The sequence below is a fragment of the Eulemur rufifrons genome, chromosome 25, assembly GCF_041146395.1.
Source record: "Eulemur rufifrons isolate Redbay chromosome 25, OSU_ERuf_1, whole genome shotgun sequence".
In the NCBI taxonomy this organism is placed as follows: Eukaryota; Metazoa; Chordata; class Mammalia; order Primates; family Lemuridae; genus Eulemur; species Eulemur rufifrons.
This window is the reverse complement of record NC_091007.1, coordinates 24,166,475-24,184,501: the sequence shown is the minus strand read 5'-3', so window position 1 is coordinate 24,184,501 and position 18,027 is coordinate 24,166,475.

Sequence of the window (18,027 nt, the reverse complement as noted above, 5' to 3'; positions counted from 1 at the left end):
TTGTTAGTCGAGACAGACAAGAAGCCATTCTTCTAAGTATCATCCCACCACCATTTTTGCATTTTTTAAAATGCAGGGAAATTTTTCACGTTAGCATGAAAATAAGTAGCTGGAGGGTATGGTTTTTTTTTTGTGTGGTCGCTGTGGATGGGGGGGTCAGACCCTCTGTCAGTTCCCTGGTTAGTTTTTATTATAACCAGAGAGGAGAAATGGGCATGTGTTTGGCAGGAGAAAAGGGCGGATTCTGTTTCAGAGAATTAACGATGATCCCCATGGTCATCCCGTTCCTTTAATAATCCTTTACTTCATCAGCTGGAAATCCACCATGGTTCTATATACTCCTCTTTGCGTGGGAAAGGTAATTGGCTTGTTCCAAGAAGTATGCCGCAGAGTTTTTCAATTAACCACTACGTTGAAAATTATTTGCAGGTGTTCAGCGTTTCACCATAATTGCGATAACGTTTGTTTGTGCCTCCTGAAACCCAAGAAGGCTGCCACGAACATAACTATGCTGAGGCGTAGCTGACTTGGTTTTGCCTATTTTTGTCAGTGGTGACTGACAAGAATCCATTCTTCTAAGTATCATCTCACCATCATTTTTCCATTGTTTAAAAATGCAGGAAAATTTTGCAAGTTAGCATTATAATTAGTAGCTGGAGACTAGGGTGTTTTTTGTTTTTTTTTTTGCTGTGGGGTCGGTGTGGATGTGTTGGTCAGGCCCTCTGTCAGTTCGCTGGTTTGTTTTTATTATCCCCAGAGAGGAGAAGTGGGTATTAGTATGGCAGGTGAAAACTGCGGATCTGTTTCAGAGAATTAAACAGGATCCGCATGGTAATCCCGTTCCTTTAAGAATCCTTTGCTTCATGAGCTGGGAATCCACCATGGTTCTATATACTTCTCTATGCGTGGGCACAGGAAACTGGCTTGTTCCAAGAAGTATGCCTCAGAGCTTTTCAATTAACCAGTATGTTGAAAATCCTTTGCAGGCTTTCAGCGTTTCAACATAATTGTGATAACGTGTGTATGTGCCTACTGAAACCAAATGTGGCTGCTACGGACATAACTATGCCGAGGCGTAGCTGACTTGGTGTTGCCTATTTTTGTCAGTGGAGACTGACAAGAAGCCATTCTTCTAAGTATCATCCCACCATCATTTCTCGATTGTTTAAAAATGCAGGAAAATTTTGCAAATTGGCATTATAATTAGTAGCTGGAGGGTACTTTTTTTTTTTGTGGGGTCGGTCAGGATGGGTGTTCAGGCCCTTGTCAGATCGATGGTTTGTTTTTATTATCCCCAGAGAAGAGTAGTGGGCATGTGTTTGGCAGATGAAAAGTGCGGATTCTGTTTCAGAGAATTAAACAGGATCCGCATGGTCATCTCATTCCTTTAAGAATCCTTTGCTTCATCAGCTGGGATTCCACCATGTTTCTATATACTCCTCTATGTGTGGGCACAGGTACCTGGCTTGTTCCAAGAAGTATGCTGGAGAGTTTTCAAATTAACCAGTACGTTGAAAATTATTTGCAGGTTTTCAGCGTTTCACCATAATTTTGATAACGTTTGTATGTGCCTCCTGAAACCCAAGAAGTCTGCGACGGACATAACTATGCTGAGGAGTAGCTGACTTGGTGTTGCCTATTTTTGATAGTGGAGACAGACAAGAAGCCATTCTTCTAAGTATCATCCCACCACCATTTTTCCATTGTTTTAAAATGCAGGGAAATTTTGCAAGTTAGCATTATAATTAGTAGCTGGAGGGTACGGTTTCTTTTGTGTGTGTGGTCGATGTGGATGGGGGGGTCAGACCCTCTGTCAGTTCGCTGGTTAGTTTTTATTATCCCCAGAGAGGAGAAGTGGGCATGTGTTTGGCAGGTGAAAAGGGCGGATTCTGTTTCAGAGAATTAACGATGATCCCCATGGTCATCCCGTTCCTTTAATAATCCTTTACTTCATCAGCTGGAAATCCACAATGTTTCTATATACTCCTCTTTGCGTGGGAACAGGTAACTGGCTTGTTCCAAGAAGTATGCCGCAGAGCTTTTCAATTAACCAGTACGTTGAAAATTATTTGCAGGTGTTCAGCGTTTCACCATAATTGTGATAACGTTTGTTTGTACCTCCTGAAACCCAAGATGGCTGACACGAACATAACTATGCTGAGGTGTAGCTGACTTGGTTTTGCCTATTTTTGTTAGTGGAGACTGACAAGAATCCATTCTTCTAAGTATCATCTCACCATCATTTTTCCATTGTTTAAAAATGCAGGATAATTTTGCAAGTTAGCATTATAATTAGTAGCTGGAGGCTACGTTTTTTTTTTTTTTTTTCCTGTGGGGTCGGTGTGGATGTGTTGGTCAGGCCCTCTGTCAGTTCGCTGGTTTGTTTTATTATCCCCAGAGAGGAGAAGTGGGTATTAGTATGGCAGGTGAAAACTGCGGATCTGTTTCAGAGAATTAAACAGGATCCGCATGGTAATCCCGTTCCTTTAAGAATCCTTTGCTTCATGAGCTGGGAATCCACCATGGTTCTATATACTTCTCTATGCGTGGGCACAGGAAACTGGCTTGTTCCAAGAAGTATGCCTCAGAGCTTTTCAATTAACGAGTATGTTGAAAATCCTTTGCAGGTTTTCAGCGTTTCAGCATAATTGTGATAACGTGTGTATGTGTCTCGTGAAACCCAATGTGGCTGCCAAGGACATAAGTATGCTGAGGCGTAGCTGACTTCGTGTTGCCTATTTTTGTCAGTGGAGGCTGACAAGAAGCCATTCTTCTAAGTATCATCCCACCATCATTTTTCCATTGTTTAAAAATGCAGGGAAATTTTGCAAATTAGCATGATAATTAGTAGCTGGAGTGTACTTTTTTTATTTTTTTTGTGGGGTCAGTGTGGATGGGTTGGTCAGGCCATCTGTCAATTCACTGGTTTGTTTTTATTATCCCCAGAGAGGAGAAGTGGGCATATATTTGGCAGGTGAAAAGTGCGGATTCTGTTTCAGAGAATTAAACAGGATCCGCATGGTCATCTCATTCCTTTAAGAATCCTTTGCTTCATCAGCTGGGATTCCACCATGTTTCTATATACTCCTCTATGCGTGGGCACAGGTACCTGGCTTGTTCCAAGAAGTATGCTGGAGAGTTTTCAAATTAACCAGTACGTTGAAAATTATTTGCAGGTTTTCAGCGTTTCACCATAATTTTGATAACGTTTGTATGTGCCTCCTGAAACCCAGGAAGGCTGCGACGGACATAACTATGCTGAGGACTAGCTGACTTGGTGTTGCCTATTTTTGTTAGTGGAGACTGACAAGAAGCCATTCTTCTAAGTATCATCCCACCACCATTTTTCCATTGTTTTAAAATGCAGGGAAATTTTGCAAGTTAGCATTATAATTAGTAGCTGGAGAGTACGGTTTTTTTTTGTGTGTGGTCGATGTGGATGGGGGGGTCAGGCCCTCTGTCAGTTCGCTGGTTAGTTTTTAATATAACCAGAGAGGAGAAGTGGGCATGTGTTTGGCAGGAGAAAAGGGCGGATTCTGTTTCAGAGAATTAACGATGATCCCCATATCATCCCGTTCCTTTAATAATCCTTTACTTCATCAGCTGGAAATCCACCATGGTTCTATATACTCCTCTTTGCGTGGGAACAGGTAACTGGCTTGTTCCAAGAAGTATGCCGCAGAGCCTTTCAATTAACCAGTACGTTGAAAATTATTTGCAGGTGTTCAGCGTTTCACCATAATTGTGATAACGTTTGTTTGTACCTCCTGAAACCCAAGATGGCTGACACGAACATAACTATGCTGAGGCGTAGCTGACTTGGTTTTGCCTATTTTTGTTAGTGGAGACTGACAAGAATCCATTCTTCTAAGTATCATCTCACCATCATTTTTCCATTGTTTAAAAATGCAGGATAATTTTGCAAGTTAGCATTATAATTAGTAGCTGGAGGCTACGTTGTTTTTTTTTTTTTCCTGTGGGGTCGGTGTGGATGTGTTGGTCAGGCCCTCTGTCAGTTCGCTTGTTTGTTTTTATTATCCCCAGAGAGGAGAAGTGGGTATTAGTATGGCAGGTGAAAACTGCGGATCTGTTTCAGAGAATTAAACAGGATCCGCATGGTCATCCCGTTCCTTTAAGAATCCTTTGCTTCATGAGCTGGGAATCCACCATGGTTCTATATACTTCTCTATGCGTGGGCACAGGAAACTGGCTTGTTCCAAGAAGTATGCCTCAGAGCTTTTCAATTAACCAGTATGTTGAAAATCCTTTGCAGGTTTTCAGCGTTTCAGCATAATTGTGATAACGTGTGTATGTGCCTACTGAAACCAAATGTGGCTGCTACGGACATAACTATGCCGAGGCGTAGCTGACTTGGTGTTGCCTATTTTTGTCAGTGGAGACTGACAAGAAGCCATTCTTCTAAGTATCATCCCACCATCATTTCTCGATTGTTTAAAAATGCAGGAAAATTTTGCAAATTGGCATTATAATTAGTAGCTGGAGGGTACTTTTTTTTTTTGTGGGGTCGGTCAGGATGGGTGTTCAGGCCCTTGTCAGATCGATGGTTTGTTTTTATTATCCCCAGAGAAGAGTAGTGGGCATGTGTTTGGCAGATGAAAAGTGCGGATTCTGTTTCAGAGAATTAAACAGGATCCGCATGGTCATCTCATTCCTTTAAGAATCCTTTGCTTCATCAGCTGGGATTCCACCATGTTTCTATATACTCCTCTATGTGTGGGCACAGGTACCTGGCTTGTTCCAAGAAGTATGCTGGAGAGTTTTCAAATTAACCAGTACGTTGAAAATTATTTGCAGGTTTTCAGCGTTTCACCATAATTTTGATAACGTTTGTATGTGCCTCCTGAAACCCAAGAAGTCTGCGACGGACATAACTATGCTGAGGAGTAGCTGACTTGGTGTTGCCTATTTTTGATAGTGGAGACAGACAAGAAGCCATTCTTCTAAGTATCATCCCACCACCATTTTTCCATTGTTTTAAAATGCAGGGAAATTTTGCAAGTTAGCATTATAATTAGTAGCTGGAGGGTACGGTTTCTTTTGTGTGTGTGGTCGATGTGGATGGGGGGGTCAGACCCTCTGTCAGTTCGCTGGTTAGTTTTTATTATCCCCAGAGAGGAGAAGTGGGCATGTGTTTGGCAGGTGAAAAGGGCGGATTCTGTTTCAGAGAATTAACGATGATCCCCATGGTCATCCCGTTCCTTTAATAATCCTTTACTTCATCAGCTGGAAATCCACAATGTTTCTATATACTCCTCTTTGCGTGGGAACAGGTAACTGGCTTGTTCCAAGAAGTATGCCGCAGAGCTTTTCAATTAACCAGTACGTTGAAAATTATTTGCAGGTGTTCAGCGTTTCACCATAATTGTGATAACGTTTGTTTGTACCTCCTGAAACCCAAGATGGCTGACACGAACATAACTATGCTGAGGTGTAGCTGACTTGGTTTTGCCTATTTTTGTTAGTGGAGACTGACAAGAATCCATTCTTCTAAGTATCATCTCACCATCATTTTTCCATTGTTTAAAAATGCAGGATAATTTTGCAAGTTAGCATTATAATTAGTAGCTGGAGGCTACGTTTTTTTTTTTTTTTTTCCTGTGGGGTCGGTGTGGATGTGTTGGTCAGGCCCTCTGTCAGTTCGCTGGTTTGTTTTATTATCCCCAGAGAGGAGAAGTGGGTATTAGTATGGCAGGTGAAAACTGCGGATCTGTTTCAGAGAATTAAACAGGATCCGCATGGTAATCCCGTTCCTTTAAGAATCCTTTGCTTCATGAGCTGGGAATCCACCATGGTTCTATATACTTCTCTATGCGTGGGCACAGGAAACTGGCTTGTTCCAAGAAGTATGCCTCAGAGCTTTTCAATTAACGAGTATGTTGAAAATCCTTTGCAGGTTTTCAGCGTTTCAGCATAATTGTGATAACGTGTGTATGTGTCTCGTGAAACCCAATGTGGCTGCCAAGGACATAAGTATGCTGAGGCGTAGCTGACTTCGTGTTGCCTATTTTTGTCAGTGGAGGCTGACAAGAAGCCATTCTTCTAAGTATCATCCCACCATCATTTTTCCATTGTTTAAAAATGCAGGGAAATTTTGCAAATTAGCATGATAATTAGTAGCTGGAGTGTACTTTTTTTATTTTTTTTGTGGGGTCAGTGTGGATGGGTTGGTCAGGCCATCTGTCAATTCACTGGTTTGTTTTTATTATCCCCAGAGAGGAGAAGTGGGCATATATTTGGCAGGTGAAAAGTGCGGATTCTGTTTCAGAGAATTAAACAGGATCCGCATGGTCATCTCATTCCTTTAAGAATCCTTTGCTTCATCAGCTGGGATTCCACCATGTTTCTATATACTCCTCTATGCGTGGGCACAGGTACCTGGCTTGTTCCAAGAAGTATGCTGGAGAGTTTTCAAATTAACCAGTACGTTGAAAATTATTTGCAGGTTTTCAGCGTTTCACCATAATTTTGATAACGTTTGTATGTGCCTCCTGAAACCCAGGAAGGCTGCGACGGACATAACTATGCTGAGGACTAGCTGACTTGGTGTTGCCTATTTTTGTTAGTGGAGACTGACAAGAAGCCATTCTTCTAAGTATCATCCCACCACCATTTTTCCATTGTTTTAAAATGCAGGGAAATTTTGCAAGTTAGCATTATAATTAGTAGCTGGAGAGTACGGTTTTTTTTTGTGTGTGGTCGATGTGGATGGGGGGGTCAGGCCCTCTGTCAGTTCGCTGGTTAGTTTTTAATATAACCAGAGAGGAGAAGTGGGCATGTGTTTGGCAGGAGAAAAGGGCGGATTCTGTTTCAGAGAATTAACGATGATCCCCATATCATCCCGTTCCTTTAATAATCCTTTACTTCATCAGCTGGAAATCCACCATGGTTCTATATACTCCTCTTTGCGTGGGAACAGGTAACTGGCTTGTTCCAAGAAGTATGCCGCAGAGCCTTTCAATTAACCAGTACGTTGAAAATTATTTGCAGGTGTTCAGCGTTTCACCATAATTGTGATAACGTTTGTTTGTACCTCCTGAAACCCAAGATGGCTGACACGAACATAACTATGCTGAGGCGTAGCTGACTTGGTTTTGCCTATTTTTGTTAGTGGAGACTGACAAGAATCCATTCTTCTAAGTATCATCTCACCATCATTTTTCCATTGTTTAAAAATGCAGGATAATTTTGCAAGTTAGCATTATAATTAGTAGCTGGAGGCTACGTTGTTTTTTTTTTTTTCCTGTGGGGTCGGTGTGGATGTGTTGGTCAGGCCCTCTGTCAGTTCGCTTGTTTGTTTTTATTATCCCCAGAGAGGAGAAGTGGGTATTAGTATGGCAGGTGAAAACTGCGGATCTGTTTCAGAGAATTAAACAGGATCCGCATGGTCATCCCGTTCCTTTAAGAATCCTTTGCTTCATGAGCTGGGAATCCACCATGGTTCTATATACTTCTCTATGCGTGGGCACAGGAAACTGGCTTGTTCCAAGAAGTATGCCTCAGAGCTTTTCAATTAACCAGTATGTTGAAAATCCTTTGCAGGTTTTCAGCGTTTCAGCATAATTGTGATAACGTGTGTATGTGCCTACTGAAACCAAATGTGGCTGCTACGGACATAACTATGCCGAGGCGTAGCTGACTTGGTGTTGCCTATTTTTGTCAGTGGAGACTGACAAGAAGCCATTCTTCTAAGTATCATCCCACCATCATTTCTCGATTGTTTAAAAATGCAGGAAAATTTTGCAAATTGGCATTATAATTAGTAGCTGGAGGGTACTTTTTTTTTTTGTGGGGTCGGTCAGGATGGGTGTTCAGGCCCTTGTCAGATCGATGGTTTGTTTTTATTATCCCCAGAGAAGAGTAGTGGGCATGTGTTTGGCAGATGAAAAGTGCGGATTCTGTTTCAGAGAATTAAACAGGATCCGCATGGTCATCTCATTCCTTTAAGAATCCTTTGCTTCATCAGCTGGGATTCCACCATGTTTCTATATACTCCTCTATGTGTGGGCACAGGTACCTGGCTTGTTCCAAGAAGTATGCTGGAGAGTTTTCAAATTAACCAGTACGTTGAAAATTATTTGCAGGTTTTCAGCGTTTCACCATAATTTTGATAACGTTTGTATGTGCCTCCTGAAACCCAAGAAGTCTGCGACGGACATAACTATGCTGAGGAGTAGCTGACTTGGTGTTGCCTATTTTTGATAGTGGAGACAGACAAGAAGCCATTCTTCTAAGTATCATCCCACCACCATTTTTCCATTGTTTTAAAATGCAGGGAAATTTTGCAAGTTAGCATTATAATTAGTAGCTGGAGGGTACGGTTTCTTTTGTGTGTGTGGTCGATGTGGATGGGGGGGTCAGACCCTCTGTCAGTTCGCTGGTTAGTTTTTATTATCCCCAGAGAGGAGAAGTGGGCATGTGTTTGGCAGGTGAAAAGGGCGGATTCTGTTTCAGAGAATTAACGATGATCCCCATGGTCATCCCGTTCCTTTAATAATCCTTTACTTCATCAGCTGGAAATCCACAATGTTTCTATATACTCCTCTTTGCGTGGGAACAGGTAACTGGCTTGTTCCAAGAAGTATGCCGCAGAGCTTTTCAATTAACCAGTACGTTGAAAATTATTTGCAGGTGTTCAGCGTTTCACCATAATTGTGATAACGTTTGTTTGTACCTCCTGAAACCCAAGATGGCTGACACGAACATAACTATGCTGAGGTGTAGCTGACTTGGTTTTGCCTATTTTTGTTAGTGGAGACTGACAAGAATCCATTCTTCTAAGTATCATCTCACCATCATTTTTCCATTGTTTAAAAATGCAGGATAATTTTGCAAGTTAGCATTATAATTAGTAGCTGGAGGCTACGTTTTTTTTTTTTTTTTTCCTGTGGGGTCGGTGTGGATGTGTTGGTCAGGCCCTCTGTCAGTTCGCTGGTTTGTTTTATTATCCCCAGAGAGGAGAAGTGGGTATTAGTATGGCAGGTGAAAACTGCGGATCTGTTTCAGAGAATTAAACAGGATCCGCATGGTAATCCCGTTCCTTTAAGAATCCTTTGCTTCATGAGCTGGGAATCCACCATGGTTCTATATACTTCTCTATGCGTGGGCACAGGAAACTGGCTTGTTCCAAGAAGTATGCCTCAGAGCTTTTCAATTAACGAGTATGTTGAAAATCCTTTGCAGGTTTTCAGCGTTTCAGCATAATTGTGATAACGTGTGTATGTGTCTCGTGAAACCCAATGTGGCTGCCAAGGACATAAGTATGCTGAGGCGTAGCTGACTTCGTGTTGCCTATTTTTGTCAGTGGAGGCTGACAAGAAGCCATTCTTCTAAGTATCATCCCACCATCATTTTTCCATTGTTTAAAAATGCAGGGAAATTTTGCAAATTAGCATGATAATTAGTAGCTGGAGTGTACTTTTTTTATTTTTTTTGTGGGGTCAGTGTGGATGGGTTGGTCAGGCCATCTGTCAATTCACTGGTTTGTTTTTATTATCCCCAGAGAGGAGAAGTGGGCATATATTTGGCAGGTGAAAAGTGCGGATTCTGTTTCAGAGAATTAAACAGGATCCGCATGGTCATCTCATTCCTTTAAGAATCCTTTGCTTCATCAGCTGGGATTCCACCATGTTTCTATATACTCCTCTATGCGTGGGCACAGGTACCTGGCTTGTTCCAAGAAGTATGCTGGAGAGTTTTCAAATTAACCAGTACGTTGAAAATTATTTGCAGGTTTTCAGCGTTTCACCATAATTTTGATAACGTTTGTATGTGCCTCCTGAAACCCAGGAAGGCTGCGACGGACATAACTATGCTGAGGACTAGCTGACTTGGTGTTGCCTATTTTTGTTAGTGGAGACTGACAAGAAGCCATTCTTCTAAGTATCATCCCACCACCATTTTTCCATTGTTTTAAAATGCAGGGAAATTTTGCAAGTTAGCATTATAATTAGTAGCTGGAGAGTACGGTTTTTTTTTGTGTGTGGTCGATGTGGATGGGGGGGTCAGGCCCTCTGTCAGTTCGCTGGTTAGTTTTTAATATAACCAGAGAGGAGAAGTGGGCATGTGTTTGGCAGGAGAAAAGGGCGGATTCTGTTTCAGAGAATTAACGATGATCCCCATATCATCCCGTTCCTTTAATAATCCTTTACTTCATCAGCTGGAAATCCACCATGGTTCTATATACTCCTCTTTGCGTGGGAACAGGTAACTGGCTTGTTCCAAGAAGTATGCCGCAGAGCCTTTCAATTAACCAGTACGTTGAAAATTATTTGCAGGTGTTCAGCGTTTCACCATAATTGTGATAACGTTTGTTTGTACCTCCTGAAACCCAAGATGGCTGACACGAACATAACTATGCTGAGGCGTAGCTGACTTGGTTTTGCCTATTTTTGTTAGTGGAGACTGACAAGAATCCATTCTTCTAAGTATCATCTCACCATCATTTTTCCATTGTTTAAAAATGCAGGATAATTTTGCAAGTTAGCATTATAATTAGTAGCTGGAGGCTACGTTGTTTTTTTTTTTTTCCTGTGGGGTCGGTGTGGATGTGTTGGTCAGGCCCTCTGTCAGTTCGCTTGTTTGTTTTTATTATCCCCAGAGAGGAGAAGTGGGTATTAGTATGGCAGGTGAAAACTGCGGATCTGTTTCAGAGAATTAAACAGGATCCGCATGGTCATCCCGTTCCTTTAAGAATCCTTTGCTTCATGAGCTGGGAATCCACCATGGTTCTATATACTTCTCTATGCGTGGGCACAGGAAACTGGCTTGTTCCAAGAAGTATGCCTCAGAGCTTTTCAATTAACCAGTATGTTGAAAATCCTTTGCAGGTTTTCAGCGTTTCAGCATAATTGTGATAACGTGTGTATGTGCCTACTGAAACCAAATGTGGCTGCTACGGACATAACTATGCCGAGGCGTAGCTGACTTGGTGTTGCCTATTTTTGTCAGTGGAGACTGACAAGAAGCCATTCTTCTAAGTATCATCCCACCATCATTTCTCGATTGTTTAAAAATGCAGGAAAATTTTGCAAATTGGCATTATAATTAGTAGCTGGAGGGTACTTTTTTTTTTTGTGGGGTCGGTCAGGATGGGTGTTCAGGCCCTTGTCAGATCGATGGTTTGTTTTTATTATCCCCAGAGAAGAGTAGTGGGCATGTGTTTGGCAGATGAAAAGTGCGGATTCTGTTTCAGAGAATTAAACAGGATCCGCATGGTCATCTCATTCCTTTAAGAATCCTTTGCTTCATCAGCTGGGATTCCACCATGTTTCTATATACTCCTCTATGTGTGGGCACAGGTACCTGGCTTGTTCCAAGAAGTATGCTGGAGAGTTTTCAAATTAACCAGTACGTTGAAAATTATTTGCAGGTTTTCAGCGTTTCACCATAATTTTGATAACGTTTGTATGTGCCTCCTGAAACCCAAGAAGTCTGCGACGGACATAACTATGCTGAGGAGTAGCTGACTTGGTGTTGCCTATTTTTGATAGTGGAGACAGACAAGAAGCCATTCTTCTAAGTATCATCCCACCACCATTTTTCCATTGTTTTAAAATGCAGGGAAATTTTGCAAGTTAGCATTATAATTAGTAGCTGGAGGGTACGGTTTCTTTTGTGTGTGTGGTCGATGTGGATGGGGGGGTCAGACCCTCTGTCAGTTCGCTGGTTAGTTTTTATTATCCCCAGAGAGGAGAAGTGGGCATGTGTTTGGCAGGTGAAAAGGGCGGATTCTGTTTCAGAGAATTAACGATGATCCCCATGGTCATCCCGTTCCTTTAATAATCCTTTACTTCATCAGCTGGAAATCCACAATGTTTCTATATACTCCTCTTTGCGTGGGAACAGGTAACTGGCTTGTTCCAAGAAGTATGCCGCAGAGCTTTTCAATTAACCAGTACGTTGAAAATTATTTGCAGGTGTTCAGCGTTTCACCATAATTGTGATAACGTTTGTTTGTACCTCCTGAAACCCAAGATGGCTGACACGAACATAACTATGCTGAGGTGTAGCTGACTTGGTTTTGCCTATTTTTGTTAGTGGAGACTGACAAGAATCCATTCTTCTAAGTATCATCTCACCATCATTTTTCCATTGTTTAAAAATGCAGGATAATTTTGCAAGTTAGCATTATAATTAGTAGCTGGAGGCTACGTTTTTTTTTTTTTTTTTCCTGTGGGGTCGGTGTGGATGTGTTGGTCAGGCCCTCTGTCAGTTCGCTGGTTTGTTTTATTATCCCCAGAGAGGAGAAGTGGGTATTAGTATGGCAGGTGAAAACTGCGGATCTGTTTCAGAGAATTAAACAGGATCCGCATGGTAATCCCGTTCCTTTAAGAATCCTTTGCTTCATGAGCTGGGAATCCACCATGGTTCTATATACTTCTCTATGCGTGGGCACAGGAAACTGGCTTGTTCCAAGAAGTATGCCTCAGAGCTTTTCAATTAACGAGTATGTTGAAAATCCTTTGCAGGTTTTCAGCGTTTCAGCATAATTGTGATAACGTGTGTATGTGTCTCGTGAAACCCAATGTGGCTGCCAAGGACATAAGTATGCTGAGGCGTAGCTGACTTCGTGTTGCCTATTTTTGTCAGTGGAGGCTGACAAGAAGCCATTCTTCTAAGTATCATCCCACCATCATTTTTCCATTGTTTAAAAATGCAGGGAAATTTTGCAAATTAGCATGATAATTAGTAGCTGGAGTGTACTTTTTTTATTTTTTTTGTGGGGTCAGTGTGGATGGGTTGGTCAGGCCATCTGTCAATTCACTGGTTTGTTTTTATTATCCCCAGAGAGGAGAAGTGGGCATATATTTGGCAGGTGAAAAGTGCGGATTCTGTTTCAGAGAATTAAACAGGATCCGCATGGTCATCTCATTCCTTTAAGAATCCTTTGCTTCATCAGCTGGGATTCCACCATGTTTCTATATACTCCTCTATGCGTGGGCACAGGTACCTGGCTTGTTCCAAGAAGTATGCTGGAGAGTTTTCAAATTAACCAGTACGTTGAAAATTATTTGCAGGTTTTCAGCGTTTCACCATAATTTTGATAACGTTTGTATGTGCCTCCTGAAACCCAGGAAGGCTGCGACGGACATAACTATGCTGAGGACTAGCTGACTTGGTGTTGCCTATTTTTGTTAGTGGAGACTGACAAGAAGCCATTCTTCTAAGTATCATCCCACCACCATTTTTCCATTGTTTTAAAATGCAGGGAAATTTTGCAAGTTAGCATTATAATTAGTAGCTGGAGAGTACGGTTTTTTTTTGTGTGTGGTCGATGTGGATGGGGGGGTCAGGCCCTCTGTCAGTTCGCTGGTTAGTTTTTAATATAACCAGAGAGGAGAAGTGGGCATGTGTTTGGCAGGAGAAAAGGGCGGATTCTGTTTCAGAGAATTAACGATGATCCCCATATCATCCCGTTCCTTTAATAATCCTTTACTTCATCAGCTGGAAATCCACCATGGTTCTATATACTCCTCTTTGCGTGGGAACAGGTAACTGGCTTGTTCCAAGAAGTATGCCGCAGAGCCTTTCAATTAACCAGTACGTTGAAAATTATTTGCAGGTGTTCAGCGTTTCACCATAATTGTGATAACGTTTGTTTGTACCTCCTGAAACCCAAGATGGCTGACACGAACATAACTATGCTGAGGCGTAGCTGACTTGGTTTTGCCTATTTTTGTTAGTGGAGACTGACAAGAATCCATTCTTCTAAGTATCATCTCACCATCATTTTTCCATTGTTTAAAAATGCAGGATAATTTTGCAAGTTAGCATTATAATTAGTAGCTGGAGGCTACGTTGTTTTTTTTTTTTTCCTGTGGGGTCGGTGTGGATGTGTTGGTCAGGCCCTCTGTCAGTTCGCTTGTTTGTTTTTATTATCCCCAGAGAGGAGAAGTGGGTATTAGTATGGCAGGTGAAAACTGCGGATCTGTTTCAGAGAATTAAACAGGATCCGCATGGTCATCCCGTTCCTTTAAGAATCCTTTGCTTCATGAGCTGGGAATCCACCATGGTTCTATATACTTCTCTATGCGTGGGCACAGGAAACTGGCTTGTTCCAAGAAGTATGCCTCAGAGCTTTTCAATTAACCAGTATGTTGAAAATCCTTTGCAGGTTTTCAGCGTTTCAGCATAATTGTGATAACGTGTGTATGTGCCTACTGAAACCAAATGTGGCTGCTACGGACATAACTATGCCGAGGCGTAGCTGACTTGGTGTTGCCTATTTTTGTCAGTGGAGACTGACAAGAAGTCATTCTTCTAAGTATCATCCCACCATCATTTCTCGATTGTTTAAAAATGCAGGAAAATTTTGCAAATTGGCATTATAATTAGTAGCTGGAGGGTACTTTTTTTTTTTGTGGGGTCGGTCAGGATGGGTGTTCAGGCCCTTGTCAGATCGATGGTTTGTTTTTATTATCCCCAGAGAAGAGTAGTGGGCATGTGTTTGGCAGATGAAAAGTGCGGATTCTGTTTCAGAGAATTAAACAGGATCCGCATGGTCATCTCATTCCTTTAAGAATCCTTTGCTTCATCAGCTGGGATTCCACCATGTTTCTATATACTCCTCTATGTGTGGGCACAGGTACCTGGCTTGTTCCAAGAAGTATGCTGGAGAGTTTTCAAATTAACCAGTACGTTGAAAATTATTTGCAGGTTTTCAGCGTTTCACCATAATTTTGATAACGTTTGTATGTGCCTCCTGAAACCCAAGAAGTCTGCGACGGACATAACTATGCTGAGGAGTAGCTGACTTGGTGTTGCCTATTTTTGATAGTGGAGACAGACAAGAAGCCATTCTTCTAAGTATCATCCCACCACCATTTTTCCATTGTTTTAAAATGCAGGGAAATTTTGCAAGTTAGCATTATAATTAGTAGCTGGAGGGTACGGTTTCTTTTGTGTGTGTGGTCGATGTGGATGGGGGGGTCAGACCCTCTGTCAGTTCGCTGGTTAGTTTTTATTATCCCCAGAGAGGAGAAGTGGGCATGTGTTTGGCAGGTGAAAAGGGCGGATTCTGTTTCAGAGAATTAACGATGATCCCCATGGTCATCCCGTTCCTTTAATAATCCTTTACTTCATCAGCTGGAAATCCACAATGTTTCTATATACTCCTCTTTGCGTGGGAACAGGTAACTGGCTTGTTCCAAGAAGTATGCCGCAGAGCTTTTCAATTAACCAGTACGTTGAAAATTATTTGCAGGTGTTCAGCGTTTCACCATAATTGTGATAACGTTTGTTTGTACCTCCTGAAACCCAAGATGGCTGACACGAACATAACTATGCTGAGGTGTAGCTGACTTGGTTTTGCCTATTTTTGTTAGTGGAGACTGACAAGAATCCATTCTTCTAAGTATCATCTCACCATCATTTTTCCATTGTTTAAAAATGCAGGATAATTTTGCAAGTTAGCATTATAATTAGTAGCTGGAGGCTACGTTTTTTTTTTTTTTTTTCCTGTGGGGTCGGTGTGGATGTGTTGGTCAGGCCCTCTGTCAGTTCGCTGGTTTGTTTTATTATCCCCAGAGAGGAGAAGTGGGTATTAGTATGGCAGGTGAAAACTGCGGATCTGTTTCAGAGAATTAAACAGGATCCGCATGGTAATCCCGTTCCTTTAAGAATCCTTTGCTTCATGAGCTGGGAATCCACCATGGTTCTATATACTTCTCTATGCGTGGGCACAGGAAACTGGCTTGTTCCAAGAAGTATGCCTCAGAGCTTTTCAATTAACGAGTATGTTGAAAATCCTTTGCAGGTTTTCAGCGTTTCAGCATAATTGTGATAACGTGTGTATGTGTCTCGTGAAACCCAATGTGGCTGCCAAGGACATAAGTATGCTGAGGCGTAGCTGACTTCGTGTTGCCTATTTTTGTCAGTGGAGGCTGACAAGAAGCCATTCTTCTAAGTATCATCCCACCATCATTTTTCCATTGTTTAAAAATGCAGGGAAATTTTGCAAATTAGCATGATAATTAGTAGCTGGAGTGTACTTTTTTTATTTTTTTTGTGGGGTCAGTGTGGATGGGTTGGTCAGGCCATCTGTCAATTCACTGGTTTGTTTTTATTATCCCCAGAGAGGAGAAGTGGGCATATATTTGGCAGGTGAAAAGTGCGGATTCTGTTTCAGAGAATTAAACAGGATCCGCATGGTCATCTCATTCCTTTAAGAATCCTTTGCTTCATCAGCTGGGATTCCACCATGTTTCTATATACTCCTCTATGCGTGGGCACAGGTACCTGGCTTGTTCCAAGAAGTATGCTGGAGAGTTTTCAAATTAACCAGTACGTTGAAAATTATTTGCAGGTTTTCAGCGTTTCACCATAATTTTGATAACGTTTGTATGTGCCTCCTGAAACCCAGGAAGGCTGCGACGGACATAACTATGCTGAGGACTAGCTGACTTGGTGTTGCCTATTTTTGTTAGTGGAGACTGACAAGAAGCCATTCTTCTAAGTATCATCCCACCACCATTTTTCCATTGTTTTAAAATGCAGGGAAATTTTGCAAGTTAGCATTATAATTAGTAGCTGGAGAGTACGGTTTTTTTTTGTGTGTGGTCGATGTGGATGGGGGGGTCAGGCCCTCTGTCAGTTCGCTGGTTAGTTTTTAATATAACCAGAGAGGAGAAGTGGGCATGTGTTTGGCAGGAGAAAAGGGCGGATTCTGTTTCAGAGAATTAACGATGATCCCCATATCATCCCGTTCCTTTAATAATCCTTTACTTCATCAGCTGGAAATCCACCATGGTTCTATATACTCCTCTTTGCGTGGGAACAGGTAACTGGCTTGTTCCAAGAAGTATGCCGCAGAGCCTTTCAATTAACCAGTACGTTGAAAATTATTTGCAGGTGTTCAGCGTTTCACCATAATTGTGATAACGTTTGTTTGTACCTCCTGAAACCCAAGATGGCTGACACGAACATAACTATGCTGAGGCGTAGCTGACTTGGTTTTGCCTATTTTTGTTAGTGGAGACTGACAAGAATCCATTCTTCTAAGTATCATCTCACCATCATTTTTCCATTGTTTAAAAATGCAGGATAATTTTGCAAGTTAGCATTATAATTAGTAGCTGGAGGCTACGTTGTTTTTTTTTTTTTCCTGTGGGGTCGGTGTGGATGTGTTGGTCAGGCCCTCTGTCAGTTCGCTTGTTTGTTTTTATTATCCCCAGAGAGGAGAAGTGGGTATTAGTATGGCAGGTGAAAACTGCGGATCTGTTTCAGAGAATTAAACAGGATCCGCATGGTCATCCCGTTCCTTTAAGAATCCTTTGCTTCATGAGCTGGGAATCCACCATGGTTCTATATACTTCTCTATGCGTGGGCACAGGAAACTGGCTTGTTCCAAGAAGTATGCCTCAGAGCTTTTCAATTAACCAGTATGTTGAAAATCCTTTGCAGGTTTTCAGCGTTTCAGTATAATTGTGATAACGTGTGTATGTGTCTCGTGAAACCCAATGTGGCTGCCAAGGACATAAGTATGCTGAGGCGTAGCTGACTTGGTGTTGCCTATTTTTGTCAGTGGAGACTGACAAGAAGCCATTCTTCTAAGTATCATACCACCACCATTTTTCCATTGTTTTAAAATGCCGGGAAATTTTGCAAGTTAGCATTATAATTAGTAGCTGGAGGCTACGGTGTTTTTTTTTTTTTTTCCTGTGGGGTCGGTGTGGATGTGTTGGTCAGGCCCTCTGTCAGTTCGCTGGTTAGTTTTTATTATCCCCAGAGAGGAGAAGAGGGCATGTGTTTGGCAGGAGAAAAGGGGGGATTCTGTTTCAGAGAATTAACGATGATCCCCATAGACATCCGGTTCCTTTAATAATCCTTTACTTCATCAGCTGGAATTCCACCATGGTTTTATATACTCCTCTTTGCGTGGGAACAGGTAACTGGCTTGTTCCAAGAAGTATGCCGCAGAGCTTTTCAATTAACCAGTACGATGAAAATTACTTGCAGGTATTCAGCGTTTCACCATAATTGTGATAACGTTTGTTTGTGCCTCCTGAA